The sequence below is a fragment of the Pongo pygmaeus genome, chromosome 13 (genome assembly GCF_028885625.2).
Source record: "Pongo pygmaeus isolate AG05252 chromosome 13, NHGRI_mPonPyg2-v2.0_pri, whole genome shotgun sequence".
NCBI classification, from domain to species: Eukaryota; Metazoa; Chordata; class Mammalia; order Primates; family Hominidae; genus Pongo; species Pongo pygmaeus.
Window position 1 is genome coordinate 968,020 of NC_072386.2, and position 27,335 is coordinate 995,354.

General features: G+C 37.5%; 1 long non-coding RNA gene across 1 annotated transcript; it reads left to right on the plus strand.

Moving 5' to 3' along the window:
- The first annotated feature begins 4,044 nt into the window (after positions 1-4,044).
- Positions 4,045-24,624, plus strand: LOC134737959 (uncharacterized). The gene is made up of 4 exons (XR_010123440.1): positions 4,045-4,384; positions 7,558-8,101; positions 22,186-22,280; positions 24,395-24,624. It is a non-coding gene; the product is annotated as an uncharacterized LOC134737959 (long non-coding RNA).
- Positions 24,625-27,335: the final 2,711 nt, after the last annotated feature.

Genomic DNA, 27,335 nt, shown 5'->3' on the forward strand with positions numbered 1-27,335 from the left:
CCATACACTGAAAGTTCTTCTATTTCTGGGACCATGTCATATTTTTCTCTATGTGTCCAGCACATCGTACAAAGTTGTTAAGTGTTTATGGTTAGAGTAGTTACTCAACAGACAGCTGGCATCAAGGATTTGCAGTGTAGAATTGGAACTAGGTATCAAAATAGAATATAAATAACCCCTGGATATATTCCTTAGTCTCACTTAATATTGGTAGGTTATATAATCCACCAACTATTTCAGAGTATTGAAGAGTTGAAGAGCAATGATTGGTTATGTTTTGATAATCTAAACAAAATTCCTAAGAAACAAATTGTTAGAAATGATAGCAACATTGATAGACCATGCCTTATAACTGAGATTGTGTTTCCAGGTTTTTAAAACAGGTTTTTAAAAATTGTTTCTACAGTAAAATTGTCTGTTTTGTTATTTTTGGGGTACAATTCTATTACAACACAGGCATAGTTTGTGTAATGACTATCGTAGTCAGAAAAATAACATTTCCATCACCCCAAAAAGTCCGCTCATGTCTTCCCTCATAATTACCCCTCAGCATACCTGTAACTACTGGCAACTACCATAAGCACTAAAACTCTATAGCGTTGTCTTTTTGAGAATGTCATATCAATGGACTGACGCTATATGTAAGATTTGAGACCGGATTCTTTTACACAGCAAATTGCTCTTGACATTCATCCAAGTTGTTATACGTATCAATACTTCATTTCTGTTTACTTCTGGTTAACAGAAGTATCCAGTTTATGGATATATCATAGTTCATCTATTCACTGGTTGATAGACATTTTCCCCCACTTTTTGGCATTTCTGAATAGAGCTGATATAAACATTCATGTAAGTTTTTTGTGCTTATTTCTGTAGGATACGAAGCCAGGAGTAGGGTTACTGGGTCATATGGGAAATGCATGTTTAACTTTATGAGAAACTGCCAAACTGTAGTTACTGTACCATTTTGCATTCTCACCAATGATGTAGAAAGTTCCAGTTTATTTACATCTTCATCAGCACTTAGTATTTTCCTTATTTTTTTTTATTTTAGCCATTCTAAGCATTGTGAGTTTAATTTACATTTCCCTAATGGCTAATGGTGGTCAGCAGATATTACTTTTTTGTTGTTGTTTCTTTGCCATCCTTATATCTTCTTTGCGGAAGTGTCTGTATGCATGCTTTGCCCAGTTTTACATTGGGTTATATTTTTCCTATTGTTGATTTTTGAGAGCTATTTATATATTCTGGCTATAAGTCCTTTGTTGGATGTGTGATTTGCAAATATTTCTTCTCAGCCTGCAGCTTGTCTTTTCATTCTCTTAATAGTGTCTTTTGCAGAACAAAATTTCTAATTTTAATGACATCTGATTTATCAATGTTATCTTTTTTGGATTGTGCTTTTGATGTCATATCTAAGAAGTCTGCCTAGCCCCAGGTCATGAAGATTTTCTCTTGTTCTAGCAGTTTTATGGTTTTACACTTAAATCTGTGATCCATTGTGAGTTAACATTTTAACAATATGCGATGGTTAAGTTGGGGTTTATTTCTTTACATATGAATGACCAACCATCCCAACACTACTTACTTGGGTTTATTTTTGTACCATGTTCTGCTAAATTGATCTATGTGTGTCTCTCTTCACCAGTACCAAGATATCATATTTACTGTAGCTTGATAGTAAATCTTAAGACAGGATAGTTTGATTCCTCCAAATTTATTGTTTTTTTCCAAAATTGTTTTTAGCTATTCTGATTCCTTTGCCTTTCCATATGAATTTTAGAATCGGCTTATTTATATCTACCAAAAATTCAGCTGGTATTTTCTTTCTTTTTTTTTTCTTTTTATTTTTTCTTTTATTATTATTATTATTATTATTATTATTATACTTTAGGTTTTATGGTACATGTGCGCAATGTGCAGGTAAGTTACATATGTATACATGTGCCATGCTGGTGCGCTGCACCCACCAACTCGTCATCTAGCATTAGGTATATCTCCCAATGCTATCCCTCCCCCCTCCCCTCACCCCACAACAGTCCCCAGAGTGTGATGTTCCCCTTCCTGTGTCCATGTGTTCTCATTGTTCAATTCCCACCTATGAGTGAGAATATGCAGTGTTTGGTTTTTTGTTCTTGCGATAGTTTACTGAGAATGATGATTTCCAGTTTCATCCATGTCCCTACAAAGGACATGAACTCATCATTTTTTATGGCTGCATAGTATTCCATGGTGTATATGTGCCACATTTTCTTAATCCAGTCTATCATTGTTGGACATTTGGATTGGTTCCAAGTCTTTGCTATTGTGAATAATGCCGCAATAAACATACGTGTGCATGTGTCTTTATAGCAGCATGATTTATAGTCCTTTGGGTATATACCCAGTAATGGGATGGCTGGGTCGAATGGAATTTCTAGTTCTAGATCCCTGAGGAATCGCCACACTGACTTCCACAATGGTTGAACTAGTTTACAGTCCCACCAACAGTGTAAAAGTGTTCCTATTTCTCCACATCCTCTCCAGCACCTGTTGTTTCCTGACTTTTTAATGATTGCCATTCTAACTGGTGTGAGATGGTATCTCATTGTGGTTTTGATTTGCATTTCTCTGATGGCCAGTCAGCTGGTATTTTCATTGACATTATGTTAAATCAGTATATCTGTCTTTATCACATTGAGTTTTCCAGTTCATTAATATAACAAATCCCTTCATTTAAGTGTTCTTTATTTTCTTGCATTAGTGTTTCACGATTTTCTGCATACAGATCTATACATGTTTTGTTTAGACATATGCCCAAGTATAATCATCCAACTGATCTTCGACAAAGTAAACAAAAACATAAAGTGGGGAAAGGACACCATTTTCAACACATGATGTCGGGATAATTGGCGAGCCACATGTTGGGGAATAAAACTGGATTCTCATCTCTCACCTTATACAAAAATCTACTCAAGATAGATTAAGAACTTAAACCCAATTCCTGAACTATAAAAATTCTAGAAGATAACACGGGATAAACCCTTCTAGACATTGGCATAGGCAAGGATTTCAAGACCAAGAACCCAAATGCAAATGTAATAAAAAGAAAGATAAATAGATGGGACTTAATAAAACTAAAGAGCTCTTGCAAAGCAAAGGGAACTGTCAGCAGATTAAACAGCCAACCTACAGATTGGGACCCCTGACCCTGACCCCTGACCCTGACCCCTAACCATGACCCCTAATCCCTGACCCTAAACCTAACCCCTAACCCTAATCCTTAACCCTAACCCCTAACCACAACCCTTACTCTCACCCTAACACAACCCTAACTCCTAATCCCTAACCCCTAACCTCTCTTAACCCCTAACTCTAAACGTTGACTCCTAACCCCTAACTCTGACCCCAACCCCTATCTCCAACCCTTAACCCTAAACTTAACCCCTAACCCCTAACCCTAACACCAACCTGAACCCTAGGTTCGTTACTACGTTTGTATTGACTATGTCAATGTTGATTATTATGATTGCTGTCTTAGGACTGCACGGCAGCGAGGGGATTGCGGATCTTATATTAATATTTTTGTATTGAGGCAGTGCATTAGCATTACAGGTGCTTGTTACATGAGAAATGGGGGTGTCATATTTTGGGTGTCATGTCTGCATTAGGAATGCTGCATTTGTCTTCCGAGGCCGCGGTGTGGATCTCTCACTGCGGCCGCCTCGCCTTGGCTGGGGAGAACCTCGGTGGGCAGGATTCAGAGGGGCTTTTGGTTTCCCGTTTTCCATATTGAACCCTTCTAACTGGTCTCTGACGCTGATTATTCAGGGCTACAAACAGGAAGGATTTTATTCACCGTCGATGCGGCCCCGAGTTGTCCCAAAGCGAGGCAGTGCCCCCAAGGTCTGTGCTGAGCAGAAAGCAGCTCCGCCCTCGCGGTGCCCCAGGCCCGCCCTCCCAGATCTGTGCTGAAGAGAACACTGCTCCTCCTTCACTGTATCTCCGAAGTCTGTGCAGAGAACTCAGCTCCGCCCTCACGATGCTCTTCAGGTCTGTGCTGAGGAGAACGCAGCTCCGCCCTCGCAAAGGCCCAGCGCCGGCGCAGGCGCAGGGAGGCGCCCAGCAGCGGGGCAGGTGGCACCACCAGGGGGGTCCTCAGGCCTGGCGCGCACGCATTCCAGAGGCCACCCAGACCATTCCCCGCCGCCTGGGCGCCCAAGCTGCAGTCGCTCTCTGTGTGCAGGCAGCAGCTGCCTGACAACCGCCGAGCCCCCTCGCGCTCCCAGCATCGCAGAACCAGGGCCAGGTGTCCCAGGGGCTGTGGCCAAACCAGGCATTTTGCCCGGCGGCAGCGACTGCACAGGAGCGAGTACTGAGAACCCGCCGCTCAACTCCGCATGGGGTGACTGCCGAGTGCCCGTGCCAGCGGCCCCGATATCCCTCAGGTGGAGGAGTGGGCGGGAGGCACGGCGTGGGGGCCCTCAGGCTGGGCGCGCTGGCGATCAAAATTAGATTTTGATTAAATCTAATTTACATGTATTTTATTTTGTTATCTGTGCTTTTCTGTCATATTTCAAAATACACTTAAAACTCAGAGGTCATAAAGGTTTACCTTGTGTTTTCTTCTAAGAGTTACATATTTTTTGTCCTTAAATTTAAGTCTTTTATTAATTTAAAATTAATTTTTGTGTATACTGCAAGGTAGGGGTCTAACTTCTCTCTTGTGCACTGACATCCAGCTGTTGAAGAGACTGTTCTTTCCTCCCTTGACTAGACTTGGCCACCTTGTTGAACAGTCATTGACCGTATATGTGAGCACTAATTTGTAGGATCTCAAATCTGTTCTATTCTATTGGTCTAAAAGTTTATTGGTCTTATGCCAGTACCACACTCTCTTAACTACTGTAGATTTGTAGTAGGCTGTGAAACTGAAAAATGTGAGTTTTCCAATATTCTTTTTCAAGACTGTTTTGTCTGTCAGATCCTTTGAGTTTTTGCATGATTTTAGAATAAGTTCCTCTGTTTCTGCAAAAATGCCTTTGGAATTTTGATGGTACTGCATTGAATCTGTAGATTACTTTAGATGGTATTGTCATCTTAACAATATTGTCTTACAACCCATGAACGCAGAATGTCTTTCCAGTTATTTCCACTTTCTTTAGTTTTTTTCAGCAAAGTTTTGTGTATACCATCATGGTTAGATTTATGCCTGAATAACTTATTCTTTGATGCTATTATAAATGGAATTTTTAAAAATGTTTTCATAGTTCTTTACAACTATACAGAAATATAGCTCCTTTGCCTATGTTTGTTTTGGATCCTGCCTCTTTTATTAGTTATAAATGGTTTTGTGTTTTGTTTGGAGCTTTATACACATATTATCATGTGTAGATATAATTTTACTCCTATTTTTTATTTCTAATTTAGATGCTTTTTATTTCTTTGTCTTGCCTAATTGCTCTGGCTAGAACTGCCAGTGCTGCGTTGAATACAAGTGGCAAATACAGCATCCTTGTCTTGTTCTAGATGTTAGGAAAACAGCTTTCAGTGTTTCATCATTGATCATGATATTAACTGTTGGTTTTTTATACATCCCATTGTCATGTTGCAGAAGTTCCCTTCTATGCCTAGTTTATTGAGTATTTTTATTATAGAAAGGTGTTATATGTCATCAACATTTTCTCTGCATCAATTGAAATAATCACGTGCTTATTCATTTTACTGTGACAGTGTATTACACTGACTGATTTTTTTTTGTTGAGCTACCCTTGCATTTTGGGGATAAATCTCACAGGGTGATAGTTTACAATCCTTTGATTATACAATATTGCTGCTAGTATTTTGCTAGTATTGCTAGTATTTTGCTGAGATTTTTGCTTATATATTCATAAGGGATATAATGCTGTAGTTCTCTCTTTTGTGCTCTCTTTGACTTTGGTATAAGGATAATGCTTTTATCAAAAAATGAATTAGCAAGTATTCCTTCTTCATATATTTTGTCAGAAGAGTTTGAGAAGAAATGGTATTAATTCTTCTTTAAATGTTAGGTTGACTCAACAGTTAATGCAGCTATTTGGTCATAAATGTTTCTTTGTTAAATCGCTTTCAAGTACGAATTCAATCTCCTAGGTTATAGGTCTATTCAGATTTTCTCTTTCTTCTTGAGCCACTTTGGTAGTTTATGTCTTTCTAGCGATTCATCCGTTTCATCCAGGGCCCCTAATTTGTTGTTAGACAGTTGTTCACAGTATACTCCTGTAATCCTTTTCTATTTCTGTAAAGTTGGTAGTAATGGCTCAGCTTTCATTTATAATTTTAATAATTAGTCTTCCATATTTTACTCAGTCAATATAGTGAAAGGCTTGATCTTTCAAAGAATCTTTTTTGGGTCAAATAATTGTATAACTTCTGTGTATTTATTTATGTATTCCCCTATAATTTCTCCCTCTCTAAAATGGAAAATCAACTGTAATTCAACTGCTTTGCATGCAGTTTCTCAGGACTCCTTAAACCTGCGATTCCCTGGGCCACAGTCATTCATATAAGCTCAAAATAATCCTCTTTAAAATCCCTCAAAGAGTTTGGTTTCTCTTCTAAAATTTTGTAATGTAAATTATATGTAAATCATGGTGGTTGGCATTTTTCCACGCATGAGTAAGTTGTCTCACAGTGACCAAACGCAACTTGCAGAAAATAACTTGATATTATCTTCAAAATAATAGCAATCTCACTTCAGATGTTCTTTATCCAACATAGATTTAATACCTAAGAGATAACCTATAACATAAAGATTCATTATGTCATCTTCTCCACCATTATCCATGATGATCACATACTTTGGAATTTATTCTATGGAGAATAGCCTAAAGTGAAGTCATAATAATGATCACATTGATATGCATTATCTGTCCTTTCCTTTTTTATTTTTTATTTTTGAGACGGAGTCTTGCTCTTGTTGCCCAGGCTGGAGTGCAACGGTGTGATCTCAGCTCGGTGTAACCTCTGCCTCTGGTGTTCAAGTGATTCGCCTGCCTAAGCCTCTCAAGCACCTGGGATTGCAGGTGCACACCACCATACCTGGCTAATTTTTATATTTTTAGTAGAGACGTGCTTTTGCATGTTGGCCAGGCTGGTCTCGAATGCGTTATGTGTCTTCTGAGAGTGGTCAGGGGATTCATTCTAGCTTAATTGTCACTTCTTACAGTGAGTGCTGAGGTTTGTATTCAGATTTTACATTTCGAATGTATTTATTAGGAGCTGATTACACTCGTTTACACTCTGACCAAACTATATGAATTCTATAAATTTTAATTCTATATGACTTCTCCAGGTACATATCATATTTTCCAAGACCCATGATTATTTTCATGGTGGAGCTACAAGATTCAGCAAATAGTCATATAGAATATACTTAAGTTCAAGATTGTGATAAAAGTAATAATTTTCTATTATGATATCTGCATACTTGCATGCAATATGTGTATGCAATACTTTAAATGTAAATACACTAAATTTTATCTATTATTTATCTGAAGCTCAAATTTAACTGTATCTTTTGTTATCTCTCAACTCCAGTCCATGGGAACCGTGGTGTTCTTCTGTCCAAGATTAGCTCCAGCTACCTCCAGGGATCCATTGGAGAAAGACACCAGTTTTTGAGCCAACTACTACAATTCTTATAATGTGGACACCATTGTGTCTTAAAGTAAATTTTTTTCTTACTATTCTTGTATCCAAAATGACAGTAAAACACAAACAATATGACTGTGTTGATACGTGTTGGTGGCAGCTATTAATTATTTGGTTCTGGCACTGAAGATAAATAGGTGTATTTATGAGATTAATCTTTTAGCTCGAGAATAACAACCACTTAATAAAATATAAAATTTTCCTTTTCTAAACTCAAATTTAGATTAAATTTTTTTTTCAAGGTGATGGATTAGAGACTTTAAGCATGCTTCAGCCACATGGACATAGCACAGTAGTGCATAAATGTCAACTCTCTGAGCTTTAATTTAAGAAGTAGAATAGGAATCCAGCAGAATCATGAAGGAGATGCCAGATCCCGGGAAGGAGAATGGAGGCAAACTGCCCCCATGATGACATCCAACTAATAAAAGTGAGTGAAGTACCAGTAAGTAAAATATATTTTAATATATTCTAAATATGTATGCAATATATATATTCTAAATATAAATGCAGCCAACATTGGAGCACACAGATTGGAACACACCTCAATGACAGTGTTAGACTGATCACTGATGCACAAAACTAATAAAGAAATTCTGCGTTTAAATTCAATGCTTGACCATTTGGAATTACAATACACTTCACTCATCAACCACAGAACATATACTGGAGTATCATCTGCGTGTAGATGGGTATACTGCTCAAAGCGATTTACAGATTCAATGCTTTTCCTATCCAACTACTAATGTCATTTTTCACAAAATAGAAACCATCTAAAATTTATATGGAACCTAAAAGGAGTCTGAATAGCCAAGCCAAAGCAATACTCAGGCTAGAGACCTCATATTACATGACTTCAAACTATAATGGAAGACTATGGTAATAAAAACAACATGGTACTGTTAGAAAAACAGACACATAGACCAATGGAACAGACTAGAGTACTAGAAACTAAGTCCACATGCCTGCCACCATCACATCGTTAACAAAGTTGATAAAAGCAAGCAATGGGAAAAAGACGTTTTATTTTATAAATAATGAGGGGATAACTGGCTAGTCATAAGCAGAAGAATAAAACTAGACCCCCATATTTCACCAAATACAAAAATTAACTTGAGATGGATTAAAGAGTTAAATGTAAAATCTCAAGCTATAAAACAACTAGGAAATATTTTTCTTGATAATGGCCTTGGCAAATAATTTATGGCTAAGTCCTCAAAAGCAATTGCACCTAAAACAAAAATTACAAGTGGGATTTAATTAAACTGAAAAACTTTTCCACAACATGAGAAACTATCAAGGTAGTAAAGAGATAACCCACAGAATGAAAGAAAATATTCACAAACTACGCATCTAACATAGGTTTATTATTCAGAACCTATAAGGAACTTAACAAATCAACAAGCAAGCAGCAAGTAACTCCATTAAAAAGTGGGCAACAGGACATGAACAGACACTTCTCAAAGAAGACATACACACAAGCACCCAACAAACTTATGTAAAAGTGCTCATCATCACTATTTATTAGAGAAATGCAAATCAAAACCGAAATGAAATACCATTTCACACCAGTCAGAATTTTTTTGAAAAGTCAAAAGAAAAAAAAGTCAAAAGTCATATCAGTGACGATTTAGAGAATAGAGAACACTTATACACTTTCTGAAGGAATGTAAATTAGTTCAGCCACTGTGGAAAGCAGGTTGGGGATTTCTTAAAGAACTGAGAGTTGAACTACCACTCAACCCAGTAACCCCATTACTGGGTATATACCCGAAAGAAAATAAATATCCTACCAAAAAGACACATGTAGCCATATTTTTATCACAGCAGTATTCACAATCACAAAGACATAGACTTAACCCAGTCGTCCATCAGTGGTGGTCTGGATAAAGACTCATGGAATACTATACAGCCATAAAAAACTCAAAATTATGCCATTTGAAACAACATGGATGCATTGTTTCCAGCAAACTTATGCAAAAGCAAAAAAACAAAAAACAAAAAACCGCATGTTCTCTCTCATAAGTGGGAGCTAAATGCTGGGTACAGATGATCATAATACAGAGGAGCAGGAGGGGCCGGGACTGGTGGCTCACGCCTGTAATCCCAACACTTTGGGAGGCCAAGGTGAGCGGATCACCCGAGGTCAGGAGTTTGAGACCAGGCTGGCCAACGTGGTGAAACCCCACCTCTAATGGAAACACAAAAATTAACCGGGCATCGTGGCTGGAGCCTGTAATCCCAGCTACTCGCGGGTCTGAGGTGGAGAGTCACTTGAGCCCGGGGGGCGGAGGTTGTAGTGAGCCAAGATCGCGTCACATCACTCCAGCCTGGGCGACGGAAAAAAACTCTGTCTCAAAAACAAACAAACAAACAAACAAATAAAAAACAAAGAGGGAGGAGGGAGGGAATGCAGATTGATTAAAACTACCGATTGGTTAGTGTCCTCTCTACCTCGGTAATGAATTCATTCATTTAATTCATAATTCATTCATTCAATTCATAATTCCGTTCCCCCTGAGAAAAAAAATATTCACTTGTCATTAAAATCTCTCTGCATCTTACTGATTTCAGATAGAAGTTAAATTTCACCTTAATAATAGAAACAAAAGAACTACTTAAACTGAAAAAACTAATAAACGTTTGCTCAAATTTACTGACAGAGTCATGGGTACTTCATAATGTAACATTCTACCAGTTTTAAGTAAAATAAATAAGGAAACAATCTTATTTCCATCGCCTACCGGGAGGGACGTGCCCCCGCTCCCAGGTGAGTGGGACCCTGCGCTCTGGGAGGGTTGCGCAGCGGACTCTGACACCTCTTGTTGGCAGCGTCGCCGTTGCAGGCACAGGGCAGGCATTGGGGGGCAGGCAGCGGGCCAGGCCCAGGCGACTCCTTTGCCAGGGGCTGGGCAGGTGCGGAGAGGGGCGGAGCTGTGCTGCCCTGGGTGAGGGAGCTTCGCGGTCTGGATGGTTCGCCACCCCTGCCCCAGGAGGGCGCTGCAGGAGCTGGGTGAGGAAGCGGAGGGACGAGGGGACGCAGGCCAGGCCAGGTGGCCCCTTAGACCTGGGTGATGCAGGAGGGGCTGTGGGAGACCAGAGAGAACCCGGAGCAGAAACCGGGAACTGATACCTCTGGCTGAATATTTGTCCTCTTGCTGAAGTTTGAAAGTCAGTTATTTCATTAAAGTTTAATTTTATTATAAAAATAACAACTATTAAAAATTCCCTGGAGTCACTGGAATGATGAATTTTGGTACAGTTTCAGCATAACAATCTTTGGAGTTTTTAGATATTCTAATTATTCAAATTGCAGTCATGTTTCAAAATATATGCCGTATATTTTTATGGCATCCACCCCTGTGTCCCTGTGTCCCGCATCTTCCTCTGGGTTCCTGCTGGCTCAGGACACGAGCTTCTTCCTCCTTCCGCAGACTCGGATCAAGCTGTCCCTCCGGCGCCTGAGGCGGTCATGGGGACAGCCTGCCCTCGAATAGCACGAGAAAGCCCGGCCTGTGCCCTGTGCTCGGAGTGGTGTCCTGGCTCGTGCCCCTCAGAGCACAGGTGCGGCAGGTGTGGAAGGACCCAGTACCAGGAAGCAGTGAGCGGATGGATGATCCAGGGATGTGGGCCTGCTGGCAGTCAAGAACCCATTGCCAAATTCCATGGCATAATTTTGGATATTTTTCCCTTATATTTTTGTGTAAGGCTTTCAGATTTAAACATTTTGAGTTTTTTAAAAAATATAGTATAAACTACAATTCTGACTTCTGTATTTTACATGTTGATAGCAAGTCTTCACACCGTTTTTTGTTAAAGGGGGCTATTCCTCTCCATAAGTTGGCCTTTGCACCCTTGCTGAAGATCATTTTGACCATGTATACAAGGCTTATATGGAGAGGGGTGTCTCTATTATTTACTATGTCTACATGTCTTGATTTAATACATTTCTTTTTAGATTTTCTCCTTTTTACTTTTTGAGACAGGTTCTCTGTCATCCAGGCTGGGGTGCACCGGTGCGACCATGGCTCACTGCAGCCTTGCTCTCCGAGGCTTAAACAATCCTCTCACCTCAGCCTCTGGAATAGCTGAGACTACAGGTTCATGTCACATTGCCAGGTTAATTTTAATTTTCATTTTTTTTGTAGCAATGGGGGTTCTCACTATGATGCCCAGTGTGGTTTGATCTCCTGGGTTCAAGCAATCCTCCTACCTCGGCCTCAAAAAGTGCTGAGGTTACACGTATAAGCCATAGAACCTGGCCTCAAAATACCACATTTGAAAAGAGTTCAACAGCACTGCAATTAGTTTTTGATTTAAAAATTGTGAGGGCTCCACACTTGACATTCTTTTACAAGTTTAATTGGCTATTTTCAGTCTTGAGATTTCATATGTTTTAGAATTTTGTATTTCTGCAAGTAAATATTGTTATGATTTATATAGCTATTGCATTTAATCTGTTGTTGAATTCATTAGTATAGACAAGATCATTGTTTTCTAATTTATGAATATGGGATATCTTTTCAATTGTCTAATCTATAAATATAGAATATCTTCCCCATTGTTTGTGACTTTTCTTCAGCAACATCTTGCAACTTCTAGTATACTAGTCTTACATCTCTTTGCTTGTTTATTCCAAAGTATATTCTTCTTAATGCTATTTTAAATGGAATTTTAAAAACTTGGATTTTACACTGTAATGAAGAGAAACTCAATTAGTTTTGTATTCTGCAATTTTGCTAAATGCAACTATTAGTTCCAACAGGTATTGTTTTCAGCATTTAGGATTTTTTGTAAATAACATTATATCATAAGTAACAGGAAATTTTACTTCTTCCTTTAGAATGTGGATCTTTTCTTTTTTTCATTGCCTAGTTGTTTTGCCAGGACCTTCACTGCTATTTTTGAATATATGTGGCAACAGTGAATATCTTGCCTTATTATTAATCTTAGAGGATAAACTTTCCACACTTCAGAATTCAGTATAATATTAGTGATGATTGCTTTTTTTGGGGGGGTTTTTTTGTTTTGTTTTTTTGAGCTAGAATCTTGCTCTGTCACCCAGTCTGGAGTGCAGTGGCATAATCTGGGCTCACTGCAACCTCCCCCTCCCGAGTTCAAGCTATTCTCATGCCTCAGCCTCCCTGATAGCTGGGACTGCAGGCACACACCACAACGTCCAGCTAATGTTAACATTTTTTGCAGAGACAGGGATTCACCATGTTGGTCAGGCTGGTCTGGAACTCCTGACCTAAAATCATCCACCCACCTGAGCCAACCAAACTGTTGGGACTATAGGCATGAGCTGTTGAACTCAGTTGGTGATGAATTATTTACATATCTTTTGTTATGTTAGTTTCTTTTTATTTGTAGTTTATTGAGTGTTTTTTATCTTGAAAAAATGATTAATATTGTCAATTGACATTTCTCCATTATTTGAGATGATTGTGTGGTTTACATCTTTACTCTGTTAATATGATATATTAAATTGATTGATTTAAACTCTCATTCCAATATGGCCAAATAGAAAGAGCTCTTGTCTGCAGCTCCCAGTGCGATCAATACAAGATGGGTGATTTCTGCATTTCCAACTGAGGTACATGATTCATCTCATTGGGACTGGTTGGACAGTGAGTTCATCCCATGGAGGGTGAACTGAAGCAGGGCAGGGCATCAACTCACCCAGGAAGTGCAAGGGATTTGGGGGATATTCCTTTCCTAGCCAAGGGTAGGCATGACAGACAGCACCTGGAAAAACAGGACACTCTTACCCAAATACTGCACTTTTCACACAGTCTTAGCACCTGGCAGACCAGGAGATTCTCTCCTGTGCCTGGTTCATTGGGTCCCACACCCATAGAGCCTTGCTCACTGCTAGTACAGCAGTCTGAGATTAACCTTCACGCTGCAGCTGAGCATGTGGAGCTGAATCCGCAATTTTTGAGGCTTGAGTAGGTAAATAAAGTGGCCAGGAAGGTTGAACAGAGTACAGCCACTCACAGCTCAGCAAGGCCTACTGCCTTTATAAATTCCACCTCTGTGGGCAGGGCATAGCTGAATAAAAGGCAGCAGAAACTTCTGCAGACTTAAGCATCCCATCTGACAGCACTGAAGAGAGCAGTGGTTCTCCTGGCATGGTGCTTGAGCTCTGAGAATGGACATACTGACTCCTCAAGTGGGTCCCTGAACCCCATGTAGCCTAGCTAGGAGACACCTCCTAGTAAGGGCCAACAGACACCTCATACAGGTGAGCGACCCTCTTCAACGAAGCCTCCAGGGAAGGATCAAGCAGCAATATTTGCTGTCCTGCAGCCTTCTCTGTTGATACTCAAGCAAACAGTGTATGGAGTGGACCTCCAGCAAAATCCAACAAACCTGCAGCTGAGGGACCTGACTGTTAGAAGGAAAACCAACAAACACAAAGGAATAGCAGCAGCACAAACAAAAAGGACATCCACACCAAAACCCCATCTATAGGTTACCAACATCAAAGACCAAAGCTAGATAAAACCACAAAGATGGGAAGAAACCAGAGCAGAAAAGCTGAAAATCCTAAAAACCAGACCACCTCTTTTCCTCCAAAGGATTGCAGCTCCTCACCAGCAACGGAACAAAGCTGGAGGGAGAATGACTTTGATGAGTTGACAGAAGGAGACTTCAGAAGGCTGGTAATAACAAACTTCCCTGAGCTAAAGAAGCATGTTCAAACACATCGTAAGGAAGCTAAAAACCTTGAAAAAAGTCAGATAATGGCTAATTAGAATAAGCAGTGTAGAGAATACCTTAAATGACTTTATGGAGCTGATAACCATGGCACAAGAACTTTGTGACACATGTACAACTTCAATAGCTGATTCAATCCAGTGGAAGAAAAGATATCAGTGATTGAAGATCAAATTAATAAAATAATGTGAGAAGACAAGTTTAGAGTAAAAAGAGTGAAAAGAAACGAACAAAGCCTCCAGGAAAAATGGGACTATGTGAAAAGACCAAATCTATGTTTGCTCGATGTACCTAAATGTGACAGAGAGAATGGAAAACACTCCTTAGGATATTAGTCAGGAGAATTTTCCCAATGTAGCAAGGCAGGCCAACATTCAAATTCAGGAAATACAGAGAACACCACAAAGATACTTCTGGATAAGAGCAACCCCAAGACACTAATTGTCAGATTCACCAGGGTTGAAATGAAGGAAAAAATGTTAAGGGCAGCCAGAGAGAAAGTTCGGGTTACTCACAAGGGGAAACCCATCAGACTAACAGTAGATCTCTCAGCAGAAGCCCTAGAAGCCAGAAGAGAGTGGGGGTCAATATTCAACATTCTTAAAGAAAAGAATTTTCAGCCCAGAATTTCACATCCAGCTAAACTAAGCTTCATAAGTGGAGGAGAAATAAAATCCTTTACAGACAAGCAAGTTCTGAGAGATTTTGACACCACCTGGCCTGCTTTAAAAGAGCTCCTGAAGGAAGCACTAATCATGGAAAGGAACTACTGGTACCAGCCTCTGCAAAAAATATGTCAAATTGTAAATACCATCGATACAATGAAGAAGCTGCATCAATTAATGGGAAAAACAGTGAGCTAACATAAAAATTACAGGATCAAATTCACACATAACAATATTGACCTTAAATGTAAATGGGCTAAATGCCTTAATAAAAAGACATAGGCTGTCAAATTGGATAAAGGGTCAACACCCATCAGTGTGCTGTATTCAGGAGACCCATCTCACATGCAGAGACACACATAGGCTCAAAATAAAGGGATGGAGGAAGATCGACCAAGCAAATGGAAAGCAAAACAAATTAAAAATTAAAGAAAAGGAGGGGTTGCAATCCTAGTCTCTGATAAAACAGAATTTAAACCAACAAAGATCAAAAGACACAAAGAAGGCTATTAAATAATGGTAAAAGGATCAATTCAGCAAGAAGAGCTAACTACCCTAAATATATATGCACCCAACACAGGAGCACCCAGATTCATAAAGTAAGTCCTTAGATACCTACACAGAGACTTAGACTCCCACACAATAATAATGGGAGACTTTAACACTCCACTGTCAATATTAGACAGATCAACAAGAGAGAAGGTTAAAAAGGATATCCAGGACTTGAACTCAGCTCTGCACCAAGCGGACCTAATAGAAATCTACATAACTCTCCACCCAATATCAACAGAATAAACATTCTTCTCAGCACCACTTCACACTTATTCGAAAACTGATCACATAATTGGAAGTAAGCCCTCCTCATCAAATGTAAAAGAACAGATATCACAACAAACTCTCTCTCAGATCACAGTGTAATCCAATTAGAACTTAGGATTAAGAAACTCACTCAAAACGGTACAAATACATGGAAACAGAACAACCTGCTCCTGAATGGCTACTGGGTAAATAACGAAATGAAGGCAAAAATAAAGATGTTCCTTGAAACCAGTGAGAACAATGACAAAAAACACCAGAATCCCTGGGACACATCTAAAGCAGTGTGTAGAGGGAAATTTATAGCACTAAATGCCCGCAGGAGAAAGGAGGAAAGATCTAAAATCGTCAGCTCCACATCACAATTAAAAGAACTAGAGAAACAAGGGCAAACAAACTCAAAAGCAAGCAAAAGTCAAGAAAGATAAGAGCAGAACTAAAGGAGATAGAGACACAAAAAAACCCTTAAAAAATCATGAATTTAGGAGCTGATTTTTTGAGAAGATCAACAAAATTGGCAGACCACTAGAAAGACTAATAAAGAAGAAAAAAGACAAGAATCAAATAGACACAATAAAAAATGATAAATGGTATATCATCACAGATCTCATAGAAATAGAAACTACCATCAGATAATACTATAAACTCGTGTATGCAAATAAACTAGAAAGTCTAGAAGAAATGAATAAATTCATGGACACATACACCCTCCCAAGATTACACCAGGAAGAAGTTGAATCTCTGAATAGACCAATAACAGGCTCTGAAATTGAGGCAATAATTAATAGCATACCAACAAAAAATATCCAGGACCAGATGGATTCAAGACTGAATCCTACCAGAGTTACAAAAAGGAGCTGGTACCGTACCATTCCTTCTGAAACTATTCCAGTCATTAGAAAAAGATGAAATTCTCCCTAATTCATTTTATGGGACCAGTATCATCCTGATACCAAACCCTTGCAGAGACAAAACAAAAAAAGAGAACTGTAGGCCAATACCTTTCATGAACATCGATGTGAAAATCCTCAATAAAATACTGGCAAATGGAATCCAGCAGCACATCAAAAAGCTTCTCCACCACGATCAAGTAGTCTTCATCCCTGGAATGCAAGGCTGGTGCAACATACACTAATTAATAAATGTAATCCATCACATAAACAGAATCAATGACAAAAACCACATGACTATCTCCATAGATATAGAAAAGGCCTTTGACAAAATTCACAGTCTTTCCTGATGAAAACTCTCAATAAACTACATATTCATGAAATGTATCTCAAAATAATAACAGCTATTTATGACAAACCCACAGCCAATATCATACTAAATCAGTAAAACTGGAACCATTTCCTTTCAAAACTGACACCAGGCAAGAATGCCTTCTCTTACCTCTCCTATTCAAAATAGTGTTGGAAATTCTGGCCAGAGCAATCAGGCAAGAGAAAGAAACAAATGTATTCAATTAGGAAGTCAAATAATCTCTATTTGCAGATGACATGATTGTATATTTAGAAAACCTCATCATCTCAGCCCAAAATCTCCTTAAGCCAATGAGAAACTTTAGCAAAGTCTCAGGATAAGAAATCAATATGCAAAACCCACAAGTATTTCTATACACCAATAACAGACAAACAGAGATCCAAATCATGAGTGAACTCCCATTTACAATTGCTACAAAGAGAATAAAATACCCCGGAATACATCTTACAAGGGATGTGAAGGACCTCTTCAAGGAAAACTACAAATCACTGCTCAACGAAATAAAAGAGGACACAAACAAACCGAAGGACATTCCATGTTCATGGATAGGAAGAAGCAATATAGTGAAAATGGTCATACAGCCCTAGGTAACTTACAGATTCAATGGCATCCCCATCAAGCTACCAATGACTTTCTTCACAGAATTAGAAAATACCACTTTAAAGTTCATATGGAATCAAAAAAGAGCCCATTTCACCAAGAAAATCTAAGCAAAAAGAACAAAGCTGGAGGCGTCACACTACCTGACTTCAATCTATACTACAAGGTTACAGTAACCAAATAGCATGGTACTGATATCAAAACAGATCTATAGAAGAATGGAACAGAACAGAGGCCTCAGAAGTAACACCACACATCTACAACCATCTGATCTCTGACAAACCTGACAAAAACCAGCAATGGAGAAAGGATTCCCTATTTAATAAATGGTGCTGGGAAAAGTGGCTGGCCATAGATAGAAAGCTGAAACTGCATCCCTTTCTTAAACCTTATACACAAATTAATTCAAGAAGGATTAAAGATTTAAATGTTAGTCCTAAAACCATAAAAACCGTAGAAGAAATTCTAAGCTACACCATTCAGGAAATAGGCATGGGCAAAGATTTCATGACTAAAACACAAAAAGCAATGGCAACAAAAGCCAGAATAGACAAATCAGATCTAATTAAACTAAAGCGCTTCTGCACAGCAAGAGAAACTACCAACAGCGTGAACAGACAACCTACAGAATGGGAGAAAATTGTTGGCAATCTATCCATCTGACAAAGGGCTAATATCCAGAATCTACAAAAAACTTAAACAAATTTACAAGAAAAAAACACCATCAAAAAGCGGGCAAAGGATATGGACAGACATTTCTCAAAATAAGACATCTATGCAGCCAACAGACAGATGAGAAAATGCTCATCATCACTGGTCATCAGAGAAATGCAAAACAAAACCACAATGAGATATAATCTCACGCCAGTTAGAATGGCGATTATTTGAAAGTCAGGAAACAACAGATACTGGAGAGGATGTGGAAAAATAGGAAGGCTTTTACACTGTTGGTGTGATTGTAAATTAGTTCCACCATTGTGGAAGACAGTGTGGCCATTCCTCCAGGATCTGGAAATAGAAATACCATCTGACCCAGCGATCCCATTACTGGGTATATACTCAAAGGATTATAAATCATGCCACTATAAAGACACACGCACAGGTATGTTTACTGCAGCACTATTCAGAATAGCAAAGACTTGGAACCAACCCAAATGTCCATCAATGATAGAACTGATTAAGAAAATGCAGCAAGTATATACCATGGACTAGTATGCGGCCATAAAAACGGATGAGTTTTTGTCCTTTGCGGGGACTTGGATGAAGCCGGAAACCATCATTTTCCGCAAACTATCACAAGGACACATAACCAAACACCACATGTTCTCACTCATAGCTGGGAATTTACCAATGAGAACACTTGGACACAAGGCAGGTAACATCACACAATGGGGCCTGTCAGGGGCTGGAGGGCTAGAGGAGACATAGCAGTAGGAGATAGCAGTAAATGATGAGTTGATGGGTGCAGCAAAACAACATGGCACCTGTAAACCTATGTAACAAACCTGCACGGTTTCCACATGTACCCTAGAACTTAAAGTATAATAAAAAAAAAATAGATTGATTTACATGTGTTGAGCAATACTTACATTGGAGAGACAACTCCTTCTTCGTCATGGTGTATAATCCTTGCAATATGTCATTGAATTTGGTGTTCTAAGGTTCCGAGAAGAATTTTTACATCAATAGTCAACAGGAAAATTGATTTGTAGTTGTATTTTTTTTTCCTTAGTGTCTTTGTGGGGTTCGGTGTTGTGTTAATGCTGGCCTCATAAAATAAGTTGGAAATTGTTTTCTCTTTTTGATTTTTCTGAAGTAGTTTAAGAAGGGTTGGCGTTAACCCTGCTTTAACATTTTGAAAAAAAAAAAAATTAATGAAGTGATCTGGGCCTGGTCTTTTTGAGGGGAGGTTGTTGTTACTACTTATATGCCTATTCAGATTTTTTTATGGTTTATTTTTAGTATAATCTATATTTCCAGACATTTGTCTATTTCTCTTAGCCTATCATATTTTTTGGCATATACTTGGAATTAAACTTTTATAATCTTTTCCTACTTTTATGGCATCAGTAGTAATAGCTCCCCTTTTATTTCTGAATTTAATTATTTGAGATATCTTCTTTTTTTCTTTTAATCTAACTGTCAGTTTTCTTAATCTTGTCAATTAATCCAAACTTTAATTGATTTTTCTATGGCTTTTAATTGTTGTTTATTTATAAATACTGAAATTTTTATTCTTTACTTATGTTTGGTTACATTTACTGGTTGATTTAGATAGATTTTTTTAAATGTACATATTTACTACTACAATTGAATACAAGCTTCAGATGTATTCAATAATTTTGTTATGCTTTCTCTCCAGTTATGTTGAAATTTTCACTGTGATTTCTTCTTTAACCCATAATGTTGTTTAGGAGCATGTTACTTGATTTTTATGTATTTGCAAATTTTTAATTTTTTCTTCTGGTATTCACTTCTAGTTCCATTCCATTTTAATTGTAAATGATACTTCGTATGATTTTAATTTTCTCGAATTGATTTCTTTGTGGTCTGATTTGTGATATAGTCTCAAGAATGTTCCATGTGTGCACCAGAAGCATGTGCATTTTGTTGTTGAGAAGACCGTTTCTAAAAGTCCGTTGGATTTGGTTGAATCACTCCTTGCTCAATCCTCTGTGTTCATTTGGTCTGCCAGGTTGTCCTCTCCGTTATGAAAGTCTCCTATCATTTTGGGGGTGGTCTCTATTCCTCCCTTTATTTTTATTTATAATTTCGTTTTTTACACAGACGAAGTGTTGCTATCTTGCCCAGGTTAGTCTCAACTCCTGGGCTCAAACCATCCTCCTGCCTCAGCCCCCGCCAAGATGTAGGGATTACAAGCAGGCGTGAGCCACTGTACTCAGCCTATTTCTCCTTTTAATTCTTTCATTATTTGTATTATGTGTTTGGAATAGTTGCTGATACATGTGCATATTTTAATTATGATGTCTTCTTGGAGATTTATTTTTATTATATAGTGTCCTTGTTTGTCTTTATGACAGTTTTTTGCTTAAAGTCTAATCATCTAATGTAAATGTGACCAACTTTTTTCTATTTTGGTTGCTATTTAGGATGATTTTGTTACCATATAGAATATAATTTTCCATCCCTGCATTTTCAATCCATGTTTATGCTTAAATAAACAGAATTTATTTGATTTTATATTTTTAGTTTTATAAACAGTTTATAAACAGAATTTATTTGATTTTATATTTTTAATCTTTCAGTGACCTTGTGTCTGTTATTGGAGAATTTAACATTGTTACCTATAAGGTTATTATTTGCAGTTAAGGAGTTACTACCGCCATTTTGTTAATTGTATTGTGTTTCTTTTGTAGTTCTTTTATTTATTTACTTTATTTCTTGCTGTCTCCCTTTTTGTCTAATTAATTTTTGTACTAATATGTTTTTATTTCTTTTTCTTTTGTCTACATTCTACATGTATTATCTTTGTGACTACTATGCAGATTACATGAAACTCCTCAAAGTTATAACAATCTACTTTAATCTGATGTTATCTATCTCCAGCAGCATATAAAAACTCCAGTCTTCTACGTGACTGTCTTTGCCAACACACACGTTGTTCTTGATGTCACAAATTAGGCCTTTTTTATGATGTATTCTTTAACATACACATAAAATATTTTTGTACATTTTTTGTCAAATTCTATAAGGGAATTAAAATTACTTACCAACATCACAATAATACAGCATGCTATATTTCTCTATATATTTGCTTTACAACAGAGGTTTATAGTATTGTATGGCTTTTTTAGTATTCTCATTTTTTAATCTCAAAGGACTTTCCAGCATTTCTTGAAGAACAAACCTAGTGGTCATAAACTCCTTCAGCTTCAGTTTATCTGAAAAAATCTTAATTTCACCTTCATGTTTCAATGAGAGTTTTGCTATATATAATGTCCTTGGTTGGTAATTTTTCTCTCTTTTTTTTAACTTGAATATATCATCCCACACTCTGAACTGCAAAATATCTTTAAAGACATCTGTTAATAGAATTAGTGGGCCTAAATTGTATGTGTTTAATTTTCTTTCTCTTGAAATTTTTGAAGTTTTTTCTTTGAGATATTTAACAGTTTTATATTGTGTCTCATTTTGGTTTTCTTTAAATTTATGCTGGTCAAAGTCCACTAAAGTTCTTGAGTGTGTTTGTCCATTTCTTTTTTCAAATTTGAGCAGTTTTCGTCCGTTAATTTTGTTTGTTTATTTATTTATTTTGAGATGGATTCTCACTCTGTTGCCCAGACTAGAGTGCAGTGGTGTGATCTCAGCTCATTGCAACCTCTGCCACCCGGGCTAGAGTGATTCTCTTGCCTCAGCCTCCCAAGTAGCTGGGACCAAAGGTGAGTGCCATCAGGCTTGGCTAAATTCTGTATTTTTTTTTTTTTAGTAGAGAAGGGATTTCACTATATTGCCAGGTGGATCTTGAACTCTTGATCTCAAGTGATCCATCTGCCTTGGCCTCCCGAACTGCTGGGATTACAGGTATGAGACATCGTGCATGGCTTGCCTTTTGTATTTTTAATAACACATTTGGGACCTGTTATTTATTGCTTCTTGCCTATTTCTCCCTTTTGAAACAGCAATGTCTGTCCTTTGCCTTTCCCACCGTTGTATTTCAAAAACACACAACATGTTAGATTTCATAGATCCACAGCTAAAGAAAAAATTGCATTAGAATGAATTATACCTTGACTTTCACCCATATGAGGTTTGGACAAGACTTTGAAGTCAGATTTTAAAGTTGATTCTGGAGTGAGTTTAGAATTATAGAATCTAGTAGATGGAATGATTGTATTTTGTGTGGAATTAAAAATAAATTGGGGACATAAGGCATAGTTTTCATGTTTTTGTTTCCCTTAAAACTTTATGTTGAAAATTAATCCCCAAAGCAGCAGTATTGGGAGGTGTGGTTTTTCGGGATGTGTTTAGGTCAGCAGTGCTCTATCCTCATAAATAGATTACTGCTCTTATTAAAACGTTTGATGAAGAAAGCTTGGCCAATTACACATTTTAACTTCTCTCCACCTCGCATTAATTCGTAGAGTGAAAAAAAACTGACCAATGGATTGTCTGCTTATCTCCAGTCATTCACATTTTTATAAAACTTAACCTAACACTGTAACAATTGTGCAGATACAAATGCTCATAAGTCATTGTCCATGATCCTGTGTAATTTAAGAGAAGATATAACAATAAACTAAAAACTTCCAGGACACATGACACTTACAACTGTTCAGGAAATGTGAAGATAATAAAAGTACAAAAAGAGGGGGCTTCAGTGGCATCACTGCATGTTTGATGTTTATGGGAAGTGAAGGAAAGAGCAGGCTGGGGGGATGGTTCACATAGGGTTGCTAGGGATGACTCAGGACTTTTTGATTGAGGTAACCATGATGGTCAGCACTGAGGAGAGTGGTGGTCTTGGTTGACATAATCACAGAGATTTTCTAAGAAGAGACTTTGTTTGCTGTCCTGTTTGTTTTTCCAGATATGCATTTACTTTTCTGATAAAGGGCACATCTTCAAATATTAGTGCTATAAAAGTGCTTTTTATTCCATAGAATTGGAATCTCTGTCATGTTCCTTCCTGTCTTCTGGATTTTTCCTGTTTTTTGGGTTGCAGGCGCAGGTACTATGACATGAGCATCAGTAACTAGGCCTTCATCTACATAGTGATGCTCCTACCATGACAAACTTGTTCTCTACAGACAAAGATTGGGAAGATGTTCTCTAGAGTGGCCTCAAATAGAAGCCTGCTGTCTATCTTAACATGATAATGAGCAGCTTCTTCCCATGCACCACCTGCTCTTTGAACATACTACAAGCCATTGCCATTAATCCCAGAACCTATTGGTTGGTGAATTTCAAACTCACTCATTTTAGTTATACACTATGTGTTTTCTTACTCTCATGGATTACCAACTTCTGTATTAGTAGTGACTGGCTCTACCCTACTAAAGCTAAATCAAATGTAACCTGGGCAAGAATTATTTTTCTTATTTACTCATCTTTTACCAAATTTACTCTTTTAATTAATATAACGCTTGGGATAACATTTTCTTTTATTCTTCCATAAATGGGCTTCATATCGATATATCACACATTGTGTATAATTTGACACAGTGTTAATATTATTTTGATCTTTGTACATTGGTTTTGTATCCTGAGACATTGCTGAAGTCGCTTATCAGCTTAAGGAGATTTTGGGCTGAGACAATGGGGTTTTGTAGATATACAATCATGTCATCTGTAAACAGGGACAATTTGACTTCCTCTTTTCCTAATTGAATACACTTTATTTCCTTCTCCTGCCTAATTGCCCTGGCCAGAACTTCCAACACTATGTTGAATAGGAGTGGTGAGAGAGGGCATCCCTGTCTTGTGCCAGTTTTGAAAGGGAATGCTTCCAGTTTTTGCCCATTCATTATGATATTGGCTGTGGGTTTGTCATAGATAGCTCTTATTATTTTGAGATAAGTCCCATCAATACCTAATTTATTGAGTTTTTAGCATGAAGGGTTGTTGAATTTTGTCAAAGGACATTTCTGCATCTATTGAGATAATCATGTGGTTTTTCTCTTTTACACCAATAACAGACAAACAGGGAGCCAAATCATGAGTGAACTCCCATTCACAATTGCTTCAAAGAGAATAAAATACCTAGGAATCCAACTTACAAGGGATGTGAAGGACCTCTTCAAGGAGAACTACAAAACACTGCTCAAGGAAATAAAAGAGGATACAAACAAATGGAAGAACATTCCATGCTCATGGGTAGGAAGAATCAATATCGTGAAAATGGCCATACTGCCCAAGATTCAATGCCATCCCCATCAAGCTACCAATGACTTTCCTCAAAGAATTGGAAAAATCTACTTTAAATTTCATGTGGGACCAAAAAAAAAGCCTACATCGCCAAGTCAACCCTAAGCCAAAAGAACAAAGCTGGAGGCATCCCGCTACCTGACTTCAAACTATACTACAAGGCTACAGTAACCAAAACAACATGGTACTGGTACCAAAACAGAGATATAGATCAATGGAACAGAACAGAGCCGTCAGAAATAATGCCACATGTCTACAACTATCTGATCTTTGACAAACCTGAGAAAAACAAGAAATAGGGAAAGGATTCCCTACTTAATAAATTGTGCTGGGAAAACTGGCTAGCCATATGTAGAAAGCTGAAACTGGATCCCTTCCTTACGCCTTATACAAAAATCAATTCAAGATGGATTAAAGACTTAAATGTTAGACCTAAAACCATGAAAACCCTAGAAGAAAACCTAGGCATTACCATTCAGTACATAGGCATGGGCAAGGACTTCATATCTAAAACACCAAAAGCAAAGGCAACAGAAGCCAAAATTGACAAATGGGATCTGATTAAACTAAAGAGCTTCTGGACAGCAAAAGAAACTACCATCAGAGTGAACAGGCAACCTACAAAATGGGAGAAAATTTTTGCAACCTACTCATCTGACAAAGGGCTAATATCCAGAATCTACAATGAACTCCAACAAATTTACAAGAAAAAAACAAACAACCCCATCAAAAAGTGGGCGAAGGACATGAACAGACACTTCTCAAAAGAAGACATTTATGCAGCCAAAAAACACATGAAAAAATGCTCACCATCACTGGCCATCAGAGAAATGTAAATCAAAACCACAATGAGATACCATCTCACACCACTGAGAATGGCAATCATTAAAAACTCAGGAAAAAACAGGTGCTGGAGAGGATGTGGAGAAATAGGAACACTTTCATACTGTTGGTGGGAGTGTAAACTAGTTCAACCATTGTGGAAGTCAGTGTGGCGATTCCTCAGGGATCTAGAACTAGAAATTCCATTTGACCCAGCCATCCCATTACTGGGTATATACCCAAAGGACTATAAGTCATGCTGCTATAAAGACACATGCACACGTATGTTTATTTTGGCATTATTCACAATAGCAAAGACTTGGAACCAACCCAAATGTCCAACAATGATAGACTGGATTAAAAAAATGTGGCACATATACACCATGGAATACTATGCATCCATAAAAAATGATGAGTTCACGTCCTTTGTAGGGACATGGATGAAATTGGAAATCATCATTCTCAGTAAACTATCACAAGAACAAAAAACCAAACACCGCATATTCTCACTCATAGGTGGGAATTGAACAATGAGAACACCTGGACACAGGAAGGGGAACGTCACACTTTGGGGTCTGTTGTGGGGTGGGGGGAGGGGGGAGGGATAGCACTGGGAGATATACCTAATGCTAGATGATGAGTTAGTGGGTACAGTGCACCAGCATGGCACATGTATACATATGTAACTAACCCGCACATTGCGCACATATACCATAAAACCTAAAGTATAATAATAATAAAAAAAATTGTTTTGATTTATTTAGATGTTTGCATGTTTATTTTATCTCAATGTTTGTTCTCAGGAAGAGTATTTTTCTTCATAAACTAAATTTTCAGGAAATTTTAAATGCATTTTACTGAGGTAAATATACACAGTTTACATTGCCTTTGTGTATTAAGGCACATTTTTCTTCAATCCTGAAAATAACTTTTGAAACATATGTAATTATAAATTTACATGTTTTTCCCTCAGAACTTTGAAGACCATAATCTACTGGATTATTGATCTTATTCACACATTGAGCAATAGGTTTGTTTTCATTGCTTTATAATTAATTTGAATTTTATCTTAGATGGCTTTATGTGATTTTCTCTATTTTGGTATTACGTTTTTAATTATTATTTTTCTTTTAATAGGTACGCCTTTAAGCTATTATAATTAATTATTTTAATAATTATATTTTTTATTCCCTATTTGACATTCACTCCATTTTATTTATTTAAACTGGGACTTAAACTACATGACTTATTCTAAATTTTTATGTATTTTAATTTTTCATATTGTTTATTTGTTTATCCCTATTGGGACTCCTAAATATTCACTTCATCTTACCTTCTAATTCATAATTCCTTTTTTCATTTATGTAATTTTTCTATTTATTCTATGGTTTACGATGAAAATTTTTTTACATTTAAAATTTTTACCTAATTATTTTCATAATATACTTTATTATTTTCTTACTTTTAAACTTTTCCTCTACTATATTTAATCATTATAACTACTTATATTACTTCCACACTATATATACAATTTTGAGATTTATTATGATCTAAAGGTACAGCCGTGTTTTGATTAGTATTTTGTTACTGAATAACTTTCATCTTGATTACTTTTGCTTTGTATATCTGGAAAAGAATAGTAGATTTCATTTTATTATAAATGACCAACCTCAAATAATGGGGTCATTGAAGATTCTGTGTCGAGGTATTTTATTCCACTGAAAAGATATCTGTAATGTGAACAATGCTCCCTTTGCAGACAACTGAAATGATTAAGTCAATGTATTTATCTAAATTGTCCCGGTTAAAACACAGGGTGTACATATGAACCAGAAACTAATGTGAGTATTGGTGTTAATTCCCAAATCAACCAAAGAGGAGAAACATCAC